The following is a 17,523-nucleotide window of genomic DNA, read 5'->3' on the forward strand; positions in this document are numbered from 1 at the left end:
TATTTGAACTAGATGCTAGGCTCCAGGATTCTTTATTCTTGATTGATTTTTACTCTACAGCAACGAAGTGTATTAGAAAAATAAAATACTAAGAAGGCCAAGATCCTGAGGGTCCATCTGACTGAGAAAAGTTGCATTTACTGTAACATAACTTATAAAACATTTCCTGGACAAAAAAAAATCGGCAAAAGTTTCAGAACAGGCCCCAGCTTTATTGGGTTTCATTGGAAGGAAGTTTGCAACAAGGATGTTTGTTTTGATGAAGTAGATCAGGGTAAAAAGTATTGACTAGATTGCTCTTGGTTCTGGAATTTCAGCAGGAGCAGGTTACCAGACCTATGTCTGAAATGGGGAATAAAAATTCCTTTGGTCACTACGAAGGGTAGCATCATTAGAAGTGCATTTAAAAAGAACCTATTGATGATATCATTGCACATAGCAGCCAAATCAAATTAACCCCACGAGCAGCATGTGACAACAGTTGACACTGATTTTTTTCCTGTGGAAATCCAAAACATTTTAGATTCAGTGCTGTAAGATTGTACTTTGGGGCGGCATTGACAATATTTTCAGCTTACCTGTGGTAACAGTAAAATACAAATCCACATCTGCTGGTTCCAAAACCTAGTGTTCAAGTGCCTCAATTTCAGTAAAAAAAAAAATTCCTGCACATCAGGCACAAGCAAGCCAAGGAGGGAATTGTTAAGTTTCCATGGCAACCACCATGGGAATCACTTGGGAACCATATGTTTTGTGGTAACCATGTCTGCCACGTTATTGTGAAATATGCCGATTGTGGCAAACACCAATTAGAAACCAGATACCACATTTCAGCTATGAGCCATTGATTAACCAGGTAGTGTATCCCAAACAACCATCAAAGTATCTTAGCATGATGTGCAGGCACTAGGGGGAATGTAGGCTGTTAATGTTGGCAGGAAGATGGGATTGAGATCAACCACAAAAGGGCAGGGCCTGTTAAATCAAATATTACTGTTCCTAAATTTCTCAATCTTCCTAGAAACTGAGAAGTTTTTTTTTACTTTTAGCATATCTTAATCTCCTAAAAAATCTTTCTTCTCTCTTTTGCCCATTTGCAAATTACCCAGCCGACATATATTCTGCAGCCAAATGAGCGGATGTTTAGCATGCTCCCAAGCCACTTTTAATGGTGCGCTTAACCAGTTGTCACACCTAGGGCAACCTGGTGGGGTCAGCTAATTCCCCCTCATTGCTGTCAAGAAATGCTCCATGAGGCAGAGCAGAATGAAACCTCACAGGTCTCCTACCACTCTGTGTATCCACCTATGGAGGTATCTAACATGCAACACAGCTGCACTGATATTTCAACATTGAATTCTAATAAACATTGTTTGCCTTGAGCTCCCCGATAGCTGTAAAAGTTCATGCAGCAAATATACTATTGCACGGTCAGGCAGCTGATAAACAGATATGGACTGCTGACTATTTTATGCTCAAGGTAGACGGATGGACAAATAGATAAGAGCAACTCATCCATTCAGGCCTCACTAAAACAGTGGGTGAAAATTTAGGATTTCTAATGCTTGTACAAACAATGAAAGGCATTTTTTAATTCATCTGCTTCTGGAATCCTAAAATGACGAACCAAATCATGCTCACAAAACAGTTCGGAGATCTCCCAAGCCGTTTTCTAATCAGTGGAAACTACCAATAAGAAAGGTTTCAATAATATCCTGAAGATCTCCAGCAGGTACTCTTAAATGTAGGCAAATCTTTCTAGTGACAATATAATTAGACACAGGAGATTAAATATTAGAAAAATATGAAGTCTGGAATCTTGGCATGTTGGTTCAGAGCTATGATGATGGATGTTGTATTGTGTTTCCCAGCTAAGTGTTCTGGCACCAGTTCCATCTTTTGTGCTGCATGTGTTACTGGAAGTCTAAGACCTCTTGTGAGCAATCAGCGTTACTACAATTCACTCTGCCTGTGAATGAAGATGAATCGAGATGAGCAACTGAACTACCCTCCACAATGATGAGCCAAGCAGGATTTAGACTGGACTGTCCCCAGACCAGTTCAATCTATCACTATTGCCATCAAGTAATGGCTGCTGGTCACAGATTGGCAATAATGGAGCTCTCTTTGCAATGATGGGAGTGACACTATCAAGATTTAAATTAGTTGCCCAGATACTCATGAGGATTGAATTGAGATGAAGGATCACACCTCATTTAGAGAAAGCTGGTAGATTTTAGGTATAAAAACAAAAATTGCTGGAAATGCTCAGCAGGTCAGGCAGCATCTGTGGAGAGAAATAAAGTAAATGTTTCAGGTCGATGACCCTTCATCAGAACTGTGGAAAGAATGGATTTTAGGGACACCTTTTATGCAGAAGTTTCATTTTAAAAATAGAAAATGGCTGTTTTAGTGAGGCAGGAACATCAAATATTTCAACCAATCAATATCAGCCATGAAAAATAATACTGTTTTCCCATCATCTCTCTCTGCAACCACAATTAAAGCAAAGGAAGCACAAGATGGCTAATGACCATGAGATGGAAACCAGTATGGAATCAGGATCACAGATGGTTGAAGTATGCACTGTAAGAGGAACAGGTGGATGGGTGATTATGATCTATAAAGCAAATCTGAAGAATTTAGGATTCTGGAACAGTTTCGTCATAATGATATGATAGGCTCAGTCTAGTGTAAGTTCTGATGATTGGGCCGACCATGATAGGTTTACTCTGACTACAGGAGTGATAATATTTAATACTGCTGTAGATCTTGAATTGATTTATTTTTGGTAAGTCATTCTATTTTTGTTCCCTTTCTCATAGTCTTCTTTCCCTTCCCTGGGAAGATTAATGCTGAATGACAATTCTTAGCTGCCACTCAACTTCCCCTACCTTATCCAACTGTAAACTGTAGATATAGCCATGTTATTTAATGAACCCAATCCCGGCCTCATCTGGAAACCAGGAGGAATCATCAGACAGCAATCAAGGCTGAATTAGGCAGATTTTTTTGATAGCAAGGGAGTCAAGGGTTATGGGGATTGGGGGGTGGTGGGGGGGGGGTGGGGGTGCAGTCAGAAAAGTGGAGTTGAGACCACAACCAGATCAGCCATGACCTTTTTGAATGGAGGGGCAGACTTGAAGGACTGAATGGCATACTCCTATGTTCCTATCACAATCCGCCATGCAGGACTCTGTACTTGATGCACTTTGCTCAGGGACACACACTGAGACAAACAACAACTACTGTTGAAGGACCATTAACTCAGTGAGAGATACACTTTGGTCTGGCCAAAACCTGTTTGTCTCCCAGTGCAAAGAGCTGTTCATCACCAAATGTTGCAATCGGGCATATTCCAAAGTCCAGGGCTGTGTGCTGAGAGGCGCACTAAATCATTTGGGCAGCCACCACAAAGGATCAAAGATGAAATGCCACAGTCTAAGGCTCTTCCACCATTGTACACAGAGGGGCTGGAACCCACCAGAGAATGTCTGACATGAAATGTACAAGTATATTGCATATATAACCTGTAATTATAGATGTCGTGAGGCACTTCAGAGCAGGGGGCAGGGCCCGCTCGCCGATGCGTAAAATGACGTGGGATGGCGTTGGGCGGAACCCCCGATATCATCCCAACCCATTTAAATTTTCAGGAAGGTGGGGGCGCAGCCAAATCAGCTATGGGCCGGCCGACCTGTCAATATGGCCAATTGAGGCAAGGACAGGATCATTTAAACAATTAAAGGACCTGCATGTCCAACCTTAAGGTTGGCGGGCAGGCCAGAAGCCCCGGCGGCAACTAGAAAAAACATGAAACCTCATCCACCAGCGGGATGAAGTTTCATGCAGGGTTCTAAAAAGTTTAATAAAGTTTTACTGTAATTTATGAACATGTCCCATCTCATGTGACATTGCCATGAGGAGGATGTGTTAAGGATTTATGTTTCTATTTTTAATGTTTTTAAAAGTGTCAGCGATCTCCCTGAGGCAGTACTTAGCCACAGGGAGATGTGCGCTCCTTCGTGCGCATGTGTGAAAGAATGCACTCTCGCTTTTGGGGAATCACCCCCACCCACACAGGAATCGCATAGCGCTTCCCGCCGGACATCACGCTGGGCAGGCCGTAATTAGCCTGCCCACGGAAAATGGGGGCAGGGCCCACTTCTCTGGCGGGGATCGGCTCCCCGCCCACCCGATAGGCAGAAAATTCTGCCCATTATATTAAAATAAATTAAATTGCACTGTATTGCACTTTATGTAATGTCAAATTTGAACTGTTATGTGTTGTACCTTTACATATTTTATGAATAAAGTATATTTTTGGAAAAAAAGAAAAAAATTGAAAAAAGCATTTAACAACCTGTGGGTGGTGAGATTGTCTCCACATGAACCTCCTATGCTGCTTAATGATATGTTAAAAGCATCAGAAGATAGGCACAAATCAAATTGTTTCAAATGATTCACCAATGACTCCTGTTTTGCCGTGATTTTTTTTATCCAAACATATGTTGATCTTTTTAGACTTTTCACATATTCCTCATGAAAGGTGTTTCCAATTCAAAGGCCAGCAGAGACGTTGAGGTTAAATCTCACTGCGATACTGGTGATGTGTATAGAAGAACTCACGATTGGCATTTCCTCAGTGCTGATACTGATGAGGTAAAACAGCGCCCTCTTTAGGAGACTCGAGCTAGCATCACCAACGTGTAAACCAAGCCACACACAAAAGAGCACATTTTGCACTGAAACATGTTTTTCACCTTTTGCCCCTGAGTTATTCCATGAAGGCAATTGCTGGATGTATGTTACAAATGCAGTGAGAGATATTGAGTAAAAGGAAAGACAAACAGTTTGATAGTGTCTTTTAAAGATAAGCAGAAATACAAGTTTCCTTTTTAATCTGTCATGGCAGCAAGTTAATCTGGAAGAATGGTTGATTATTTAGTATTTCGAACCAATAGAGGATCATTGAGGAGTGAAAGTTCTAACAGATTTAGTGCAGGACGCATGTTGAAGTGCTAATAGGCCGAACGTGGTCCTCAAAGGGTTACTGCTCACGCCTCATCGATATTTAACTAAACTATCCAATGCAGCTATGCCATTGGGATTCCAGCTTCAACACACTTATGGACTACACTAATACTACAACGCAAGAAATTCTGAAATTCCAGGTGAAATAATTCCTTTTTTTCTCAGAAGAACATACTGCTTATTTTAGCTTTACTGGTGTTTTTTCATCCCTACTTGCAATCTTGTAAGCATCAAAGGGAGCTTTTGCAGATCTTTATTGACTCATTGATGCCGATAACAATAAACACACAATCCTTACGTAGAATCAACACTCCTCGGATATTCCTGCAAATCTTTTTGACAGTTCTGGTCCCTGTAGAGCAGCTGACTGACAACCTCAATAAGGCTCATCATCTATTCAGCCTGCAACATGCCCCATCCCACTTCTACTTCAATTATACACAGAGCTCTGCAGTAATCTACCGCCAAAGTCAGGTTTGTTTGAATGTACGGCATATACCCTAGACAGGTTCCCCAGCTGTAGCAAGACTTGCTGGGCAATGGTAGGAAAAGGTAAAGGATGTGCCGAGCAGGGCTTTGCTTATGTTCTCAGGATCATCCAAACCTTTCAGATCGAATGATGAGATTTCTCAGTGCACATGAGACAAGCACTAATCTTTCATCAAAAAGGCCAGGTTGGTGACCAAGTTCCACATCTCTGCTGAGGCTATTCTGTGACAAATGCTGTTGGCTGTGGCTCAGTTGATGGCACTCTGGCCTCCAAGTCACAGGGTTCTGGGTTCAAGTCCTGCTCCAGGGCTTGAGCAAAAAAATCAAGGCTGATAATCCAGTGCATTACTGAGGGAGTGCGGTGCTGTCTTTTGGATGAGTAGGCGTTATACCAAGCTCCCATCTGCCTGCTCAGGTGGATGTAAAAATCCCATGGCAATATTTCAAAGAGCAAGGGAGTTATCCCCAGTGTCCTGGTCAATGTTTATCCCTCAATTAACATTGCAATAAAACAGTTTATGTGGTCATTATCACAATGTTGTTGGTGGGAGTTTGCCATGTACAAAATTGGCTGCCACATTTCCTCCATTACAACAGTGACAATACTTCCAAAGTACTTTGTTGGCTTAAAGCACTTTGAGATGTCCAGTGGTTTTGAGAAGCGCTATATAAGGTTTTTTTTTCGGACCCCCAGCATCCAGCATTACACACAGCTTGATTCAAAACACAGGTATAATACAAGGACCATGACATCCTGAAAGGAAAGGTTACTCTGCTTGCACAGAATCAAAACTCAGAAAGAAAAAAGAGTTTTAGGACTCGTTCCTCTCGTACTTTAACCCCACATCATTTAATCCAACATATATTAAGAATGCTTTTGCCTGGCTTGGTGGATTATTTCAAACATTTACCATCCTTTAGATGCTTCCAATATCTATTTTAAATGTACTTTGTACTAATTTCCATTCATGTCCCCTGATTCTATTTTCTGGACTTTTAGGTAGTCATCTAAGTTTACCTTATCTACACCATTTAATATTTAATATAACAAAGTGAGCCTGTTTAACTGCTCTAGACTGTAAACCTGAAGCTCCTCAACACATTAAAAAGCAAAGTGCTGTTCATCTTTCCTCCACAAAATTTTATCGATCCCACTTATTCTGAAGATAGATCCTTCGTAATTATAAAAACATAAAATGTTGGGTAGAATCAGCAACATCTGTGGAGAAAGGGCTAACATTCAGCCTTTAGTGTGTTTGCTTCTTTCTCCCCCTTAAATAGTTAGTTTGAGCTTCAAAATAACAATATTCAGCTGCACAGCAGTGAGCAGCACATTGTCAGCTTTTTTTGCGTTTAGCACATTGTCCTTTGAATCAGTGAATGTGGTGAAGTCTGGGGGACAGAAGCTGAAAGTTCTTTGAGTTTTCCCCAATTGCCAGCAACATGACTCATTTATGTTAAGCCCAGAGGCCTAAAACACAAAACAAAGGTCACAACAAACATTTAAACAAGACAAGCATATCAATACCAATGCCGCGTGCTCATATGACTTTGCGAGCCTGTTCACTAATGTACCACTCAAAGAAGCCATAGACATTTGCACTGCATCACTATATCATGGCAATCTAGGCACACCACCATTGTTTGAATCTGTATTCATTGAACTTATGAACTTGGCAACTCATGCTACTGAATTCAGTTTTAACAACATCATGTATTCCCAAATAGATGGTGTTGTCATGGGATCCCCTCTAGGCCCAGCTGTTGCTAATATTTTCATCAGTTTCCACAAAAAACGCATCTTCGATGCCTAACCTTCAACCCTTGCATATTTCCGATATGTGGGTAATATGTTTGCTCTCTTTAAAGTTGCATGTAAGAATTTCCTTACATACCTTGATGGGCTCCATCCCGCGCTCAACTTCTCCTTTGAAATGGAGCAGTCTAACAAATTCCCTTTCCTTGATGTGCTGGTTGAGAAATCCATCAATAGGTTCTCGACTACTGTCCACGGTGAGCCTACTTTCACAGGTCAACATATATGTTGGTGTTTCTGCAGCTCCACACGCTATAAGGGTGGCCTTATTGGCAACCTCATATATAAGACCCAAGCCACTTGCCAGGCAAGCTTGATGATGAAATAGGGTGCTTCAAAGCTATCCTGTGGGATAAAGGCTACCCGGATCAGATCGTTGCTCGCTGTATATTCCGCAACTCCTAAATAGGCCAAGGGTCGCCACTTTCTGGTCATGAAAAGTGCCCAGTCCACCTTAACTTATCCTGGAAGGGTAAAGTGTCTCAAAAATTTGAACAACAGGTGAAGCTAGCCGTTTCACACTACAGCTATGCAGTAGCAACATGAGTGGTATTCCTCATTAACAGGATGCTGCTGTCAACCCAAAAAGACATTCTGCCTACCACACAAATGAGTAAAGTTGTATATAAATTTCAGTGCCAGTGTGATGCCAAGTTGTCCCAATGACTGAATGATCACATCAAGGATCATGTCCCTTTGGCTGTTTGCAACAGGCAAAGTACTGACTGCACTCAACCAACCCATGCTTGCAAAACTCAGAACATAGTGTCCAACATTAGATGTAATACTGTGATTGGACAGGACTTACTGTGGCTCACTTATGCTTGCTAGAAGTAACATATATTCATATGCAGAGCCTTGTCCTCTGCAAACAGAAAGAATATGTTCAAGCATTATAACTTTTGCAATTAAGCAAAGGCACTGTGAACAATTTCTTGTATTCCTCATGGCAATACCTTGACCAATCAGAGTCCACTTGCCAACCAACAGCACCCTTTTCTCATGTGGTATAAATTGTTGTTCCCTTTGAAATTTGGTATTCTCACAAATCTCCTGATGATTGCAAGATGAAAAGCTTTGATAGCTTGTATCTTTTTTCAGCAATACTCAAGTGCTGCACCATCAAATGATTAGTTAAATAAATTCAATTGTTGGTTCCACATGACATGAAAAGAAATCCAAAACATTATTCTTTTGCCATGTTTGCCAGAGGAAGTGCAGACGAGTTTGTTCCCCAACCTGAACTACCACAAAAGAGAGGGATCGAAACTCATTATAATGGAAGAGATGCTAATAACCATCTTGTTTCTCTCCTAAGGAGGAACAATGGAATTCTGGCCAAAAACACATAAACTGACTGATAAGGTCCAATTAACCATAAATGGTCCATGTCACATGATCAAGCCTCTGCACTTTTGAACAGTTTGAACATTACATCTTTGGCCTCACAGGCAGACTGTTGTTATAACATCAACTGGAAAGGACTCCAACAGCCCGGCTGAGCAAGCTGTCCATTACCATCTCTTAACTCCACAAAGCCTGCTGGATTTTAAAAGTCTCTGATCAATGCCTGCAAAGTGGTTTAATAAAAGCCTTTCATGCTGCAGTATTATTTGTTTCAAGGATTTTCATGTTGTCGTCTCTAACCTGAAACTCATCAGGACTGAACACAGTCACAAAGAAAATACCCTCTGGGCTTTGGCTTCTTGGACTCTGGAAATCATGGGAACTAATATTCATTTTTGTGGTTCTTCTACTGTTACAATCCATAGTTGTAAAACTCTTTTTTCAATCCCCTCCACCCCAATCTTACTGTGTGTGTATGTAGTGGAGTGAGAAGTTGCAAATGCTCCTCGGTTTTGAAGGTGGAATAAACTAACCTTCTGGGCAGAATTTTCTTCCTGTCGGAGGGGTTGTGCGGGCAATTTCGCGGGCGGATGGGTTCCTGAGTGGCACTCCTGGTGGGGCACGCACCGCCATTTTATGTGGGCGGGCCAATTAAGGCACGTCCAGCGTGATGTCCGCCCTGAAGTGCTGTGCGCTCCCTGTGCAGGTGGAGGAGGATTCCCTGAGCAGGTCTGGGCGCTCTTTCGCGCATGCACAGAAGAACCCACAGATCTCCCTGAGGCAAAGTGCTGCCTCAGGGAGGTCACTTCAACTTTAAAAACATGAGCTGGGACATGTCAATTACTTGAATGTTAAAACTTAATAAACATTTTTAAAACCCTCGTGAAACATCATCCCGCCCGCGGATGAGGTTTCATGTTTTTTCGGAAGCCCGCCTGGGCTCCTGGCCTGCCCGCCAACTGTAAGGTTGGATGGGCAGCCCTGACAACCTCAATTAGGTAATTAACAGGCCTTAACAGGCCTTTGACAGTTCGGTGAGGCTGCGCGCCAGCTGAACTGTAAGTCTGAATGACGCGGGGTGATGTCGGGATGCGTGCCCGAATTCACCCCGCGTCATTTTACACATTGGCATGCAGGTCCCGAACCCGCATGCCGACCGGGAAATTCTGCCTTCTGAGTTAATCATAACATGAGTTTGCTGCAAGTTATTAGTAAATTGGATTATGCAAACTGAGGGTTTAGGAAAGCATGTCACCGCTACTTTAAAAATAATTCAAAACACTTTCTGTTTCAGATGGTTGGTGAGAAGAAATAAGTACGGTTTACCTATCTCTCTCTTGTCCATAACACACTTAATGTAGAAAAGATTGTCAGCAAAATTCAGTAGTGCACAACATAAAAATTAAAAAAACACAAGATAAACTATAATCCTCCAGTACAAGCCCCAACGAGAATACAAGCTAAAAGATCATGATTGATCTCACTTTATGACACAAATGCAACTCGTCCTTCAACTGGTTCAAGTAACTGGCAGACTGAGATGGCACTCACTATACAAGGGGTAATTTACAGCACACCCACTCTGCCCCACAAATCAGCTTCCTTTTTTTTATTGACTCATGGGATGCAGGCTTCCCTGGCTAGGTCAGCATTTATTGCCCATTCTAAATCACCCTTGAGAAGGTGGTGGTGAGCTCCCTTCATGAACTGCTGCAGTCCATGTGGCATAGGTACACCCACAGTGATGTTAGGGAAGGAGTTCCAGGATTTTGACCCATCGACAATGAAGGAACGTGATAAATTTCCAAGGTGAGTGACTTGGAGGTGCTGGTGTTCCCATGGGTCTGCTGCCATTATCCTCTAGATAGTAGTGGTCATGGGTTTGAAAGGTGCTCCCGCAGCGAGATGGTGCAAACTGCCATTGTGCATCAGTGGTGGAGAGAGTGAATGTTTGTAGATGGGATGCCAGTCAAGTGGGTTGCTTTGTCCTGGATGATGTTGAGCTTCTTGAGTGTTGTTGGAGCTGCACTCATCCAGCTAAGTGGAGAGTATTCCATCACACTCCTGACTTGTGCCTTTATAATGGTGGACAGGCTGGGGAGTCAGGAGGTGAGTTACTCACCACAGGATTCCTAGCCTCTGACCTGCCCCTGTAGACACGATATTTATACGGCTAGTTCAGTTCAGTTTCTGGTCACTGGTAACTGGCAACCCCTACCACCAATGTACATGCTGTACCATCTACAAGATGCACCGCAGGAAATCACCAAGGCTCCTTAGACAGCACCTTCCAAACCCACGACCACTATTATCTAGAAGGACAAGTGAGGCAGACTCATGGGAATACCTCCACCTACAAGTTCCCTTTTTTTGCAAAAATATACTTTATTCATAATACATATCTGAAAGTACATCACAAAACATTTCAAAATTGCCATCACAAAAAGTACAATAACATTCAAGCTTTCTACATAGATCATGTCTCATTCTGAGGTGCTTCAATACAATCAAAGAAACATTACAGACATTTCAAAATGATCATAATGGTCAGACAGTGCAATGGTATTTAATTTGTCTACATTGATCATGTTGCACTCTGAGGTGCTTGAATACAATTGTGATACATATAATATTCACTGCATACATTCAATGTGAGTCATACAGCCTGAGGGGTCCATACAATTGCCAGCCCCTTGGTGCACTACAGCAGAAAGGTCTTAGTGACCAAGCCCCATTGCACCTTTGCAGTAGCTGCCCCAAGCTTTAGTGCATCCCTCAGCATGTAGTCCTGGACCTTGGAATGTGCCGGTCTGCAACACTCAGTCAGGGACAACTCTATGCACTGGAAAACCAACAGGTTTCGGGCAGACCAAAGAGCATCTGTCACCGAGTTGATGATCCTCCAGCTGCAGTTGATGTTTGTTTCAGTGTGTGTCCCTGGGAACAGCCCGTAGAGCACAGAGTCCTGTGTCACACAACTGCTCGGCATGAACCTCGACAAAAACCACCACATCTCCCTCCAGACCTTCTTTGCAAAGGCACATTCCACAAAGAGGTGGACAACAGTCTCTTCCCTGCCACAGCCACCTCGAGGGCAGCATGTGGAGGGGGTGAGACTCATGGTGTGTTGGAAGGATCTGATGGGGAGGGCCTTTTTCACCACCAGCCAAGCAACCTCTTGGTGCCTGTTGGAAAGTTCTGGTGATGAGGCATTCTGCCAAATGACTTTGACAGTCTGCTCGGGGAACCGTCCGACAGGTTCCACCCTCTCCTTTTCCCTCAGGGCCTCTAGGACATTGTGTGCCGACCACTGCCTAATGGACTTATGGTCAAAGGTGTTTCTTGACATAAATTTTTCCACGAAGGACAGGTGGAACGGCCTGGTCAAACTACTTGGATGGTTCCACGGCAGTGTGGCCAGACCCATCCTTCACAACACCAGGGACAGGTAGAACCTCAGAACCTAGTGACACTTGATCTTGGTGTACCGAGGGTCTACGCACAGCTTGATGCAGCCACGCACAAAATGGCCATCAGGCTGAGGTCAATGTTGGGTACATTCTTTCCCCCTTTATCTAGAGGTTTATGCATTATGTCCCTGTGAACATGCTCCATTTTCCAGCATCATTCAATCCAAAAATGCTGGAGGTTCTTTGCAAGTTTGAGTTCTGTAAATTGAAAGCTTAACAGATGACTCAACAACTTTATGGCAGTTTTGTCCAAATTGACATCTCAGTTGTACACTAGCTAAAATGGGGAGAATTTAATTGAGGTGACGGGGGTCTTGCCTGCTAGCTGGAGAGCCGGAGAGAGCCCGATGTTGCCTCCTTTGGGGAAGACCCGCCATATTAAGTGCCTTTCAAGCACTTAAGTGGCCAGCGGCTGGCAGAAATCCCACCCAAGAGCTGCCAGCCAATCAGAGGTGTCTAATTGGCTGGCAGCTCTCCATTGCAGGCAGCACCACCAGGAGCGGAGCAGTGTCTGTTGCCAGCAATGGACCAAAAGCTCAGGATCAGAGCGGAAACCAGGCCATGTGAGTGTGGGCAAAATGGGGATCATGGGGGTGAGGGTCAGTGTCTAGGGGCAGGGGTAGGGGGTCAGGTTTTGATTTTTGGTCTCCCTGAGTGGCAACTGCCCTGCCCACCCAGCATAGGCGAGTTGAAGCCTTTAATTGGCATCAGTAAGGGAAGGCCATCCACCAGCCTTCCCACACTGGATTTAATCGGGCAGAGGCAGGAAGACCGCATGTTCCCCACCCTGCACCATCTAGCCTGATTTATTGCCCCCGCCTCTAAACCCACCTCAGGGGAGGGCATTAAATTCTGCCCATTGTGTCTGATGTCATAGAAAGCAAAATAAGCACACTGACACTTAAATGCAGCAAGTAGGAGTAAAAATTACCTTTCATTTAATGCGCTAATGAGTTAACCCGATTGTTACACACAGTCCAGATTATAAAACAACTAACTAATATAGTTATGACAAGACTTTGTCTCGATTTGACTGGAACTCCTGACAGGGAATATAACAAGTTCAGTATGAGCCACTGAGCGGTGCTATGGAGCGTATCGCTTTGCTGGGTCAATGTTTGCACTCAGTGGAAGGTGAATGAGCAGCAGTTTAGGGTGGAATGAATTATTACACTTTTGAAAAGGTATTTTTCAGATAAAAAAATTCCTTCAAACGTATTCTTGTTTTTTCAGGAGCTGTTTTTTCACAAAAGATGTCTGTGGTTAAATGTGCTCTGCATGTTAACAGAACCTATTATAGGCCTTAGTACTTCCTCCAGCTTTATTCGCAAACTATCCTGTTCACAAAGTGCTGTTACTGGGGTAGTTTTCAAATTTAGACTGCTGGAAACCAAGGCCTACTTTACACATTGCAAATCTGTGGGTTTGACAGATTAGATCCTAAGAATTGGTATTTATGTGGATAAATATCCGGTGAACTTTATGCAGCTCGTCTTTAAAAATATTTGATGGCTCTTGACTGTAAATTTTCTGTGATTCTGTGAACTCTATTCTGTAAATTCTAGGGACTCACTTGTTCATAATAATGTCTCAGGTGGCTGGAGGGGTTATGTTCATTGCCTGACACCAGATTCTTTCGATAAATAGGTGACTGATGCAATTAAAGTATTCCTGTAATTATTTTTTGTCACAGTTTGGGAATTCAGTGAACAAACAAACAGACACAAGTTGCAATTGTGTAGCACTTCTAATGGAAAAGAAATGTCCCCGAGTACTTTAAAAAGGAGGAGGCAGGCAGGCGTATGGAGCAGGAAAGGCAGCAGGTGGGTGGAGTGAAGATCAGAGACGTGGTGAAAGATGGTTGTTTTCAGATGGCTTTAGGCAGAGAGAGGGGTTCTGAAGCAGATAAGGTTTTGGAAGAACATTTCAGAAAGCAGGGTGAGGGAACCAGCAGTGAATCCAGGGCAGATAGAGTTGTGGACTGGAAGGTGTGGCTGGTTGAGAGTCTTATAGAGATGGAAGAACAGAGCCTTGTTGATTGCCCAGATGTGGAGTAAAAAGCTGAGCTAAGATTATACATCACCAGATTTAGTCTTAGTGGCTGCTCAAAAGAGTTTGATGGAGCCAGAGTCATGTAACTCCTGTATTTTGGTGACATTGATCTGAAGGAAATGTTTAACTAGGAGTTAATATCAGATGGACAATTAAAAATTTCAACCACGTTGGAGAAAGTATAGATTGACCCCTTACCAACTATGTAAACTTCTCCATCCCTACAAACCTCCAAGATCTCTGTACTCCTGTAGTTTCATCCTCGTGTGAATGCTCGATTTTCTTCACTTCAACACTGGAAGCCCTGTCTCCAGCTGCCTAAGCCCTAAGCTCTGGAACTCGCCCCGTCCTACCCAGCCAAACTTCTCCACGTTTCTCTCCTTTCAAATGCTACTTAAAATTGACCTTTTTGACCAAACTGCCCTCCTGTCTCTTTATGTGGCTTTTGGTGTCAAAGTTTAGCTGATAATGGATGTTTTGCTACTGCTATATGACTGCTGTGTGAATGCAGGTTGTTGAAGTTGTTATTACATATGTACAAGTGGCCTGTGATTTGTGAATAATGATGCCAAGAGATGGCCTGTGTAAATGAGAAAGAAGATGGAGGATACACCTGGAGTGAATCAGTTGGAACTATGCAAGCAAGGAAGGAGAATTTGATACAAGATGTGCAGTGGTTGCATTGAGCCATATTGATGTTGACAGGGGATCAAGAACACAAATAAAACTTTACTCAAACAGAACTATTGTAGAAAATAGTTTGAGCATGAAGAAACACCTTCAATGTGTTTGTCTCTTACCCAGATTATTATCACTCAGAGACAAGGATCTAATTTGGTAAGATTCAAGATTACTTAGTATGGCTCAGAAATCTCTGTCCCTGTATATCGATTTTCTGATCCTTAAAATGTTTCATCCAATGCACATACAAATTACACTTTGTTGCAAATACAAGATTGTCATAAATATTGGTAACATCTAACTGCAGCTTGAAACAGACATGCACCTTCCAATCTGCCACATTCCCTGATCAAACAACAATTAATCTGATTGTTCTCACTCCCTGTTTACTTAACAATTAAATATTGCAGTGTAAAGACCAACAGCTCCATCTGAATAATATATCATGTTTTACACAGAATACACTGGCGTCCTTAATTACTCACTTACAGTATCATGAGAGATCTGAGACTGCATAAAATACACACCTGTCACACTTCAGGATTTAATAGAAAAACATTCATTTTTTTAAGCACAATAGCAAGATGCTCAGTTCCCGTTGGATATTCTAATCTTATTAACATGGCCTTTCTCCCTAGTTAGGAGCTGGAATTTATAAGTAACTTCCAATTTATAGGAACTTCCTTCACCAATTAGCCTCTGATGCACTTCAGCATCTGCCTATTTAAACTGCTTCATGACAGAATGTACCTGAACAGGAGCCACAAAGAGACAAACCCTGTCTTAGCAGCTGCATATAGTAACTGTACTCAAGCATAGCTGTGAGCAATGCCATGTAAGATCTGCTCAAATACATTTTAAAAAGCCCCCTCGTGAATTCACTTTCAAAACGTACTCTGTTTGTAAATGAGATGCTAAGGTAATCCAAGAGCTCTGGTATGCAGTGCCTGCCAGTTAACTACATTACAACAGTGTCTACAGTTCAAAAATACTTAATTTGCTGTAAAGTGCTGTGAAATGTCTGGTTGCCAATTAAATGCGTTGTATAAATGCAAGATTTTCTTTTAACCAGAAGTTTTCAATGGTTGATCCCTGCATGATATCAACTATAGCCCAGAAACTCCTGACTGCCCACTGCATGAAGTGCACTGCTAGTCCATGAGACATAGTGGCAGAAGTAGGCCATTCGGCCCATTGAGTCTGCTCTGTCATTCAATGAGATCATGGCTGACTTGATAATCCCCAACTCCATTTTCCTGTCTTTTCCCCAATAACCCTTGATGCCCTTACTGATTAAAAATCTGTCTATCTCAGCCTTGAATATTCTTAACAACCCAGCTTCTGTAGCCCTCTGCGGTAAAGAATTCCACAGATTCACTACCCTGTGAGAGAAGAAATTCCTCCGCATCTCTGTCTTAAATGGGTGACCCCTTACTTTGGGATTGTGCCTTCTGGTTCTAGACTCTCCCACAAGGGGAAACAAGTTCTCAGCATCTACCCTGTCAAGCCCTCGAAGAATTGTATATGTTTCAATAAGGTCATTCTTCTAAACTCCAATGAGTACAGGCCCAACCTACTCAACCTTTCCTCATAAGAAAACCCCTCCATATCCAGGATCAATCTAGTGAACCTTCTCTGAACAACCTCCAATGCCAGTATATCTTCCTTTAGATAAGGGGACCGGAACTGTTCACAGTATTCTAGGTGTGGTCTAACTAATGCCTTGTATAGTTTTAGCAAGACATCCCTATTTTTATACTCCACTCCCTTTGAAATAAAGGCCAACATTCCATTTGTCTTAAAAACAAAAAAACTGCGAATGCTGGAAATCCAAAACAAAAACAGAATTACCTGGAAAAACTCAGCAGGTCTGGCAGCATCGGCGGAGAAGAAAAGAGTTGACGTTTCGAGTCCTCATGACCCTTCGACAGAACTTTTGTCTTCCCTATTATCTGTTGAACTTGTATGTTAGCTTTTCGTGATTCATGCATGAGGACCCCCAAATCTCTCTGTTCTGCAGCTTTCTGCAGTCTTTCTCATTTAAATAATATTCAGTTCCTCTATTCTCCTGCCAAAGTACATAACCTCACATTTTCCCACATAATATTCCATCTGCCAAGTTTTTGCCCACTCATTCAACCTGTCTATATCCCTCTGTAGACTCTTTGTGCCATCCTCACCACTTGCCTTCCCATCTATTTTTGTGTCATCTGCAAACTTGGAGATAGTACATTCACCTACCTCATCCAAGTCATTAATATATGTTGTAAATAATTGGCGGCCCAGCACTGATCCCTGTGGCACTCCACAAGTTACAGGTTGCCGCACATAAGGCTACTTAATTAGATAGAGGCCCTGGTGTTGAGGGTAGTATATTAGCAACCAGGTTGCCATCCTGAAAATGCCCCCCTTATCGCAACTCTCTGTCTTCTATTAGTTAGCCAATCCTTTATCCACGCTAATATACTACCTCCAACGTCATGGGCTCTTATCTTATTAAGTAGCCTTACGTGCGGTACATAGAAACATAGAAAATAGGAGCAGGAGTTGGCCATTTGGCCCTTCGAGCCTGCTCTGCCATTCATTATGATCATGGCTGATCATCCAACTCAATAACCTGCTTCTGCTTTCTCC

At 42.6% G+C, this 17,523-nt stretch overlaps 1 protein-coding gene across 1 annotated transcript in view; it reads left to right on the top strand.

Moving 5' to 3' along the window:
* The first annotated feature begins 13,210 nt into the window (after positions 1 to 13,210).
* The window catches only part of hyi (hydroxypyruvate isomerase), a 45,200-nt gene continuing 40,887 nt past the window's right edge, over positions 13,211 to 17,523 (top strand). Inside the window, exon 1 of the mRNA XM_041208538.1 lies at positions 13,211 to 13,340. The gene's annotated coding sequence lies outside the window, so the exon portion shown is untranslated. The remainder of the gene's footprint in view (positions 13,341 to 17,523) is intronic.

This window comes from Carcharodon carcharias, chromosome 16 (genome assembly GCF_017639515.1).
Source record: "Carcharodon carcharias isolate sCarCar2 chromosome 16, sCarCar2.pri, whole genome shotgun sequence".
Classification (NCBI taxonomy): domain Eukaryota; kingdom Metazoa; phylum Chordata; class Chondrichthyes; order Lamniformes; family Lamnidae; genus Carcharodon; species Carcharodon carcharias.